The sequence below is a fragment of the Balaenoptera physalus genome (genome assembly GCF_965194825.1).
Source record: "Balaenoptera physalus genome assembly, chromosome: 7".
Taxonomy (NCBI): Eukaryota; Metazoa; Chordata; class Mammalia; order Artiodactyla; family Balaenopteridae; genus Balaenoptera; species Balaenoptera physalus.
In genome coordinates, this window is record NC_138886.1 from 12,173,486 (window position 1) to 12,182,327 (window position 8,842).

The following is an 8,842-nucleotide window of genomic DNA, read 5'->3' on the forward strand; positions in this document are numbered from 1 at the left end:
TGTTGCCTAAAGAAAAAGATCTTCTTAAGACTATCCAAAATGTTATAAATGCTTTGTTAAAAGCCATCATGTAACACTTACGAAAACAAAACAAATACCACCAAAATTCCACTCAAATCCATCATGCTATATCCTCTCTTTACAATATGTTTCACAGAAATAAAATAATTTTTTGGTTACATTTCGCTCTTTAAAGTCAGCTACAGATTGTCAGAAGTGATTTTAAAGACTTAGTTTTTTAAATTCCCTAGGATAAAAACTCAAAAGAAGGAAAATGAAATTGAAGGAGTACTATACTTAAAAATTAATAAATGAGGACTAAAAACCTTCTGGAGGTAAAATCATTTTTCTTAATTAAACGTAACTCCTGTCATTTGTAATTTAATTTCATGTGTTTTGGAAGTAGCAGAATTGCTTAAGTGAAAAGGTGAAGAATAAGACTTCTCAGCCTATGAAAACACATGTTCTTGTGTTTGGGCAAGATCAAGATGGGCCTACAAAAACCTGCAAAATCTGGAAATTTCATTTCAATGGGTCACGTTAAATCTAATAGCATTTCTATTAACACCATTTTAACAGAGTCAAAAAAGGTGATTAAGAAAAACAGTAACAATTATTTTGTCGCTTAAAAAATAGCTCTGTCTTTTAAAATCAAATACTGTAGCCATCTTAAGGAATGCCTCACAGGAATTCTGACAAAATAAAAAGAAGGTTATGAATGGCATTCTTAGCCTGAGATTTAATAAACAGATTTAAGGTTTACCATAAATTCTCTGACACTGACTGCAAAGTTTTGTGTGTATTTTTCTAAGAAGAACATTCTTAGATTTTAACAGATTCACTAGAATGTGAAGCTTCATGAGGGCAGAGATTTCTGTTTTGTTCACATGCATCTCCAGCACCTAGAAGAGTACCTGACAAATGGTAGGAACTCAAATATTTTCTGAGTAAATGAATTCTCAGGGGATATATGATACATATAAGTTTCAGAGCCACTTACTTCCTATTGACAAACTCACTTTCACAGACTTAAAAATAATTATTTAAGCCACAATAACTAGAGCTAACAAGGATCTGCAGTCATTGTTCTAAGCACCTTATATACGGATATATCATATAGCTCTACCTGAGTTAACAACCCCCTGAGGTGGGCTCTATTATGTCCCCCATTTGGCAAATGAGGAAAGAAGTTAAATCACCTGGCAAGCCAAGTGAGGAGCTGGGACTGGAACCCAACTGGTTCAGCTTTCTAGTTCACGTTCTTAACCCAAATAAACATACTATAAAAGTGAAGAAATTCTCTTATCAGTAGTGAATGGCATTTATAATTCCTAATATATGAAAAAATGCTTTTGTCTTCTAGACTCTTATAACTAAAATCAACATGATACAGACTTTGAAAATGTGCTTCCTCCTTTTACTCATGTGAAGGCTATTCAGTGTTTATGAAAAAGCAGAAATCGCTAAAGCTCTAACTACACAGAGAAATATATGATGCTCTTAAACATAAAAACAAAGTGAAAAAAGTCTCAACATGTGGCCCTTTTGTAAATTATTCAAAGAAAAGGCATTTTCCCTAAATGCTAGGTGGCCTCCAATATGTATCTTAATCATTTCAGGTTTTTAAAAAAAATATGTAATATTTTAAATTATTATGGTTTTATTCTTTGATTAGGGTTGACCACTTGATAGATGTATTGTTAGACCACAATATTCTGGCCTCTCAAAGAACCGCCTTCATGAAACTGTGCTACTGGCATGTTTTGAGACACTATTTAAAAAAAATTGCCATAGAAATCTTGTATCTCATGGTGGTGAGGACACCTCCTACCACATTACTCAGTGTCCTTATCAGAAATTCTGTTTCTTCTAAAGAAATATGGCTATTTTTTCCCCCATGGACAATGATTAAATGTCCATTTTTGTTTTGGCCTCCAGAACCCTCAGAACCAAATTTGCAGCCCAATCTTAAACTATACAGGAGGTCATGGCCTGTATATCTGTGTATTATCTTCCTGTTCTATCTCTATTTTCCAAATCTCTTTCTTATTTACATTTTCCTACTTTTCTGAATTGTAAATATCCTAATAAGGTACCTCAATACCTTAGTAATGAGGTACAGTGTATTTGTATAAAACAAATTAAAGCCCCTCAAGAGCATTTCATAGTTCAATCAACAAGAATTCTAGAAATAAGTATCTGATTGATGGGCTCATTTAACACTGACAGTGCAAAAACATTTTTACCTTAAATTCAGATTTCAAGAACATAAAAATGTATATTCATGCAAACATAATTTTACTTGTCCCTATGTAACTAGCACCACTGATCTTCAAATCAGTTTTCTTTCAACTTACAGTGCTGTTATTCCATACCAATGCAATAGCAGGAATTTTAGTATAAACTGGATTTGTGGGTAGATATTACTTTGTATATTTATCCTGGTGATTTGCTCTTAGAGGCAAAAATCGTAATTCTAGTAAAACTGCCATTGAATAACATTTAATAAAAGACTTTAAAAGCTCGACCAATGGGAGACAAGAAATTAATCTTTAACATATTTAAATAAATGAAATACTGTATTCAGTAATTACTACTGTATTCAGTAATTAATGTTTTAAAATTTCCATTCCAAACGCATCAAACACAGAACAAACTGTAACTAAATTTCCATAAACATGGAAGTAACTGAAGGCACTGCAGAATCTGGCTACAACTATGTGAAGACTGGAGCTGGACTTTTGACAAAGAATAGAGAAGACGGATTTTAGGTGCTCTACCGAGGTCACACAATGTAATAGAACACAATGTGATAGTTAGAACACTGACTCTAGGGTCAGGCAGTTCTGTCTCTGAAAACTGCCTCTCCTACTTCTAATTGTATGACCTTGGATAAGTCACTTAACTGGTCTGAGGCTTAATATCCCTATCTGTAAAATCTATGCAATGGTCACTGCCTTGCAGAGTTTATGAGAAGCAAATTAAATACTGCATGGAAGGCAGGTAGCATAAGGCCTTGCCATCAGTGATAGCTCTTTCCCATCAGACTTGAGATTTATGATGCTGGCATATTTCCAATCTTGGGAGAGAAGCCAAAGGGCAAAATGTGTACTTGGCAGATTTTCCCATATTTGAAACTTAGTGAACTACTGTGAGGGATCTGCAATTTTAGATAGTATCCAATTCAGAAATCCATTGTATCAATTTATTTTAACCAAATAAAACTATAAAGAAGATAAATCAGGTAGCAGAAAAGCTGACACAAAATATAAATGGTGCAATGACTGTTTTTTAAAACCTATGAACTGTGCTAACCAAAACATTCTAGGAGCTCAGAATGAAATACCTTTGCTGATTATCTTTAAAAAAAAATCATTTCTCAGAGGCAAAAATCCATTTGGGTTTCTCTATTATCACTGACTCATTTAGTAAAGACCTCTGCTATTTCAAGACAATCAATTAACTATACCAACACCCAATGCTACTAATCCTTCTTTACTCTTTTTTCCCTTCCAGTAAGAAAACAACTTGCCCCAAACATGCACAACAAAAAGACAACTATATTCCATAATCAATGAACTGCCAAAGAATCTTTTATTGCAGAAAGCAGACTCCAAAAGCAGCCTCCAGAAATGTTTGCCAAATAAGCGCCGCTAACTTTAAAACATTTAGCATGGTTATCAGCTGAACAGTTATTTACTTATTATGTTGAGTCTATATACACAATGTAATAGAAAATTAAATGGCTTCTTCAGAAAACATAGCTTTTTAATAAAATAAGGTACGGCTATCACATTGTTTCAATCCAAATATGGCATTATAGTGCCATTCTAAAAATAAATCGAAGTCCCATGTGATATGCAGCCTTTTAGCTATGTTCATTTCCTTTTAGGGCTCAAGTTTCCCACAGGAAAATTATTCAATGTTTGGCAAAACTGTCCCAAATCATGTATAGATAAGGCACAACTGCTAACTACACCATCGATCTTTTCCTGCTTTGCTATTGTTGATTCTCATTCACAGTACTCCATCATGGAGAGGTCCAAGAAGCAGGAAATACTCAAGAACTTTTATCTGACCAAAGTGAACACAAAAAGTGTCATTTTGAGTAAAAAGGTGTTGAGGAGGTAATTTATGAGTCATCTAAATTAGAAGACACAAAATTATTACATACAAAGTCATATTCCAAATATGTTTCTGATTACTGTGATGAATTCCAAATACTTATTTCAATTGTATTATTTACATTACTGAGCAAAACTGCATATCAAATGCCCTCTTATAAAATCTTCTCAAAATCACTCACTCTCATAATACAACACACACACACACAAAATCAAGACCCATTCCCCAAGCTATATTTTAATATAACCAAATCAATCAAATTATGATTTCTAAGAAAATGTTTATGAATGCTTCATAATGCTTAGAAAATATTCAGTTTTTCTTTAAAAAGCTAGTTTCTTCTGAAAATAACAAGTCTTAAGTCAAATATTTAAGTATGCCTGTTAAGTAGCAAAAATACACAGCAGCTGTAAAATGACTAGTTATATTGAAATGACTTTAAACTCTATAGTTCTCTTTTATATAGTTAACAAAATAATCTATATGAGAAGCTGTGTTTGAATGCTATTAGTCACAAACATCTCCATCAGTGAACTGCTGAACTGCACTGAGAATTCTGTAAGAGGTCTGCATTCATATACATAGTCACAGACTATAGGTATATGACCTGCGCTTCAGTGTTTATTTTAATTATATCTATTTATATAGCTTTCAGGCAAAAATGATATATCCTAGAGTCCCAATATATAAGAAAAATCATGTTTAAGATTTTAATTTTCCTACTAAAGAGCTAATCTTAAGAAACAATTATCAAGAAACAATTATTTAAAGATTTAAAAGCTATCTTATTCTATCATTAATGTATAAAGCTATAATTAGTTAGATCTTTCTCTATTAACCTAAAAACTTAACAGCACACGGGTATCATACCAACCAAGGTCTATTAGTATCTATGTAGTGATGGCTTATTACATAGGTAGTAAGAACCATCCTGGAATTAAATTCTTTTTATGTTTTTCTATTTAAAATTCCTGGGTAACAGCAACTTTAAAAGGTACTGGATAAGCAATGATCTTCAATTTTATTTAAGCAAAAACTTCACCCTCCAATCTCACTAGCAGTACAAATAATATAAATACCAATGAAGGCATTCTAGAACCACGCATTTCATGTATTTTTACTTCCCCTTTCTGAGGTGACTGCCACTGATCAAGAAAACTTTCCAACTAATTAAGATTTTTCAAATCTTAAGTTGTTTGGTTGAAGTACCAATGGAAAGACTATTTATTTTATTTAATCCACATCAAAATCTGAACACTTGTTTCTTTTTTTCCAAACCTGCTGGAAACGCACATTTTCTAAGCAGTTGACCAATCAAGTGATTGAAAGGCTGAACAATCCTTTGGACTTATTTTGGTGTCATGATTGAGTCTAAGGGAGGTCTAAGGCCTGGATTCTAGTCCCAGTTCTGCAACTAATTTACTTTGTCACTACTCTGGGTCTCCCTTTCCCCATTTGAGAAAGGAAGAGTCTAGATTGAACTCTAAGGGATCTTCCAGCTCTGTCACTTTAGGATTTTATATTTATGTTATTCACCTACTCAAAAACCTTAAGTCCATCTACAATTCCTAATTAGAGTCAAATCCCTTAGCCTTTTATTCCAGATCAGGTAGCCCCAATTTATCTTTCTGACCTTACTCCATTACACCTCAAATTGAAACCTCTGGTTCATCCATATTGCCCTATTCACAAGGAAGCTAACAGCACCTGCTAACATGTACTGAATGCTTACTGCAGACCAAGCACTGTGCTATGAGCTTTACATGCAATAGCTCATTAAGCCTTACAATACTTGTATGAGATGGTACTATTAGTTAAGGCAACAGAAACTAAGAGGGATTACGAACCTTGTCCTAGGTCTCACAGCTAGTAAGTGTCAGGGCTAGGATTCAAAACTAGGTCTGCCTGCCTCTCAAGTACATACTTTTTATCACTACATATTACACAGATAAAGTATATAAATGGCCCATCTTCACTGAGGCTTTCGAAGCTTAAAACACCCTTTGTCACAGTTTTACTTTTTTCCTAATACAACTCATTTTTAAGGTTCAATTAAAGTGATTCCTCTTTACCACTTCAGTACCAAATTTTCTTTCCATCTCTAACCTATTAAAGCTCTTACTGTAACCCCCAATGACTTGTTCCTTGATAAAGTACATCTAAATATATGTATCTTAATGTCTGAGAATTGTATAGGACTAATCCTCCTGTGGAACATACAATAAAAGCAGGACAAAATACATAAAACATCAGTAACATAATGGAGTAAACCATCAAGGCAGAACTTTAGGTTTATGATCCCTGAGAGAAAGAGGCTCACCAAGCCCCTCCATATTCACCCAGGGCCTTTCCTCTGAGGGTATTTACAGCAGGCACTGGAAGTTACTGGGAGATTCTGACTCTGTGTGACAAGGAAATAATAGCAGCAATCTTCTACTGAGCTTATGATGCCACCATGCACAATTCTATATACTTAAGATGTGACAGTATCACATTTTCACAATAATCGTAACAAGGGGATAAAATCCCATTTTACAGAGTAGAAAACCAAGGGCCAGAGATGCCAAAATCCATGCTCTCTTCACTATCTTCTTTTTTTATCTCAGAAAAACAGTGATCTAAGAGTATAAATACAGTAACAATGTAAAGAGTTTTACATTAATGCAACATGCATCTGATCTTGAATTGACTCCTATAATATTAGAGTCATCTTCGCTTAAAGGTAAGTATCCTTCTCAAGTTCTGACAGATTAAATTATCTAATAAACTGTCAGAACTAGGATCTAAAATTTGTTTTATTTCCAGTGCTCGGTAGGCTACACATGTATCTTTAGTACAATGACTGCTAACTATACATGATGTTAACATAATCTAAGTAGGAATGCTTTTAATTCCTACCAATAACATGTCATGAAGGAGAATTTTTTAAAATGAAAAAGGCTTTTAAGTCAGATTCTGCTCCCCAGGGGCCAATGAAGACAGAGACCCTCAAATGGATTTTTTTTTTTTTTTTTTGGTCTAGCTATAAATAAACAGCTTTGGCAGTGAGGGTTTCCCCAGTCTTTCTGGAAGAATTTTCAGAAATATATCATGCTATTTAATGCTGTAACTTTTGCCTTCTCCCCAAAATACTGTCTTACTAATTCAATTCAACAAATGTTTATTGAAAGCTAAGAGACACAATTTAAAGTTTTACTTTGAAAAGACTCTTTCATATTTTATTCAAAGCCAATACAATCTTTTTGTAACACTCCAATAAATCATGAAGTGACTACAATCAAGGCAATTTATCATAAAGACATACTTTTTAATTTGCTAAAGGCTTCTCATGTCATAGATTGTTTGATAATTGTAGGTCACTTTATTAGGGTCTTTTGTCTGTTGGTCCTTTGGGTTCATTTAATCCTGTCCAGCTGAATATTTTATGCCAATCTCATTCAAGGGGTGGGAGGAGATAAGACTATAGAAATCTTACTCTACCCAGAGCTCAGCCCACCTCATATACTGCCTTCTAAGGAAATCTAACACCCATTTCCTTACCTATGACTACCACACAGTAATCTGCATGCCTCTTGTGATCTCAGAATGCCAGATCTTACATTATAGATACTTGTATACTAGTACACACATACTCATCATATACATAGATACATACACACATTTGTTTTCATGTATTCCTTCCCATGATGTCAAAGAAGATGCTTTCTAGTATCTGCTGTCTTCTCTTGTAAAAAACAAAATTAAAAAATCTAGAAAGATTCAAACATACTTATGAGGCATAGTAGTAGTAGACTAGGAATCAAAAAGGTCTTACAGCCTCAAAACTCAGCTTCCACAACTGTCAAAGAGGGATAACATCCCTTTTGCCTGTCTTCCTAGGAGGATGAAATGAGATGATAAATAGGAAATTGCTCTGTACAAGGCCATAGGTAATACAGTGTGCTATCACGCCCTCATGTTCTACTTTAGTAATATGTTCTAAACCTACACTTCCTGGTTTCCTTCTATCTCTGTTAAAATTTATCTGCCTTTATCTAAACGTGGTCTATGCTTTCCATAAAAAATAATACACCTACGTAGTTGTAAAGGTCAAACCATACGAAGCGTACAAAGAAAAACAGCAGACCCCTTATACCTCTCACCTATTCCCTGCTGCCCAAAGGCAACAATTTTCATCTTTTTTAGCTGTTTGTGTTTCCTTCCTATTTCTAAACAAAACGCATAAATTGCTACTTTCTGGCTTTTCTTTTTTTTTTTTTTTAAAGACTTTCTTGTATGGGAGATGATACTGTAGCTCTGTTACAGTCCCAACCCCACCTACCCTCCACACATACTTCCCCCTTCCCCTCATCATGACTGTCAACATAATTTTGCTACAATTTTTGGCTAAATCTATATTTCTCATAACTGAATTACAGAGTATATCATGATTAGATTTCCTTCTTTCATTCTCTATTTTTTCTAAACTTACTAATGGCAAATTTTTTTCTTTCCCTCAGTGTTCTATGTATCTATATTTGTAAGACGGGTAAATATTTTGAGATCTCACATATCTCAAAATGGGTTTTATCCTCACATTTGAATGAAAGTTTGACTGGGCATAAAATTCTAGGTTAAAAATCACTTCTGGGACTTCCCTGGTGGCGCAGTGGTTAGGAATCTGCCTGCCAATGCAGGGGACAAGGGTTCGAGCCCCGGTCTGGGAAGATCCCACATG

The 8,842-nt window shown here is 34.2% G+C and overlaps 1 protein-coding gene and 1 long non-coding RNA gene across 10 annotated transcripts in view; one reads left to right on the forward strand and one right to left on the reverse strand.

Moving 5' to 3' along the window:
• Positions 1 to 8,842, reverse strand: part of RABGAP1 (RAB GTPase activating protein 1) — a 157,999-nt gene that overhangs the window by 46,998 nt on the left and 102,159 nt on the right. The window lies entirely within an intron of this gene.
• Positions 1 to 8,842, forward strand: part of LOC309663640 — an 82,346-nt gene that overhangs the window by 10,172 nt on the left and 63,332 nt on the right. The gene's annotated exons all lie outside the window — the stretch shown is intronic.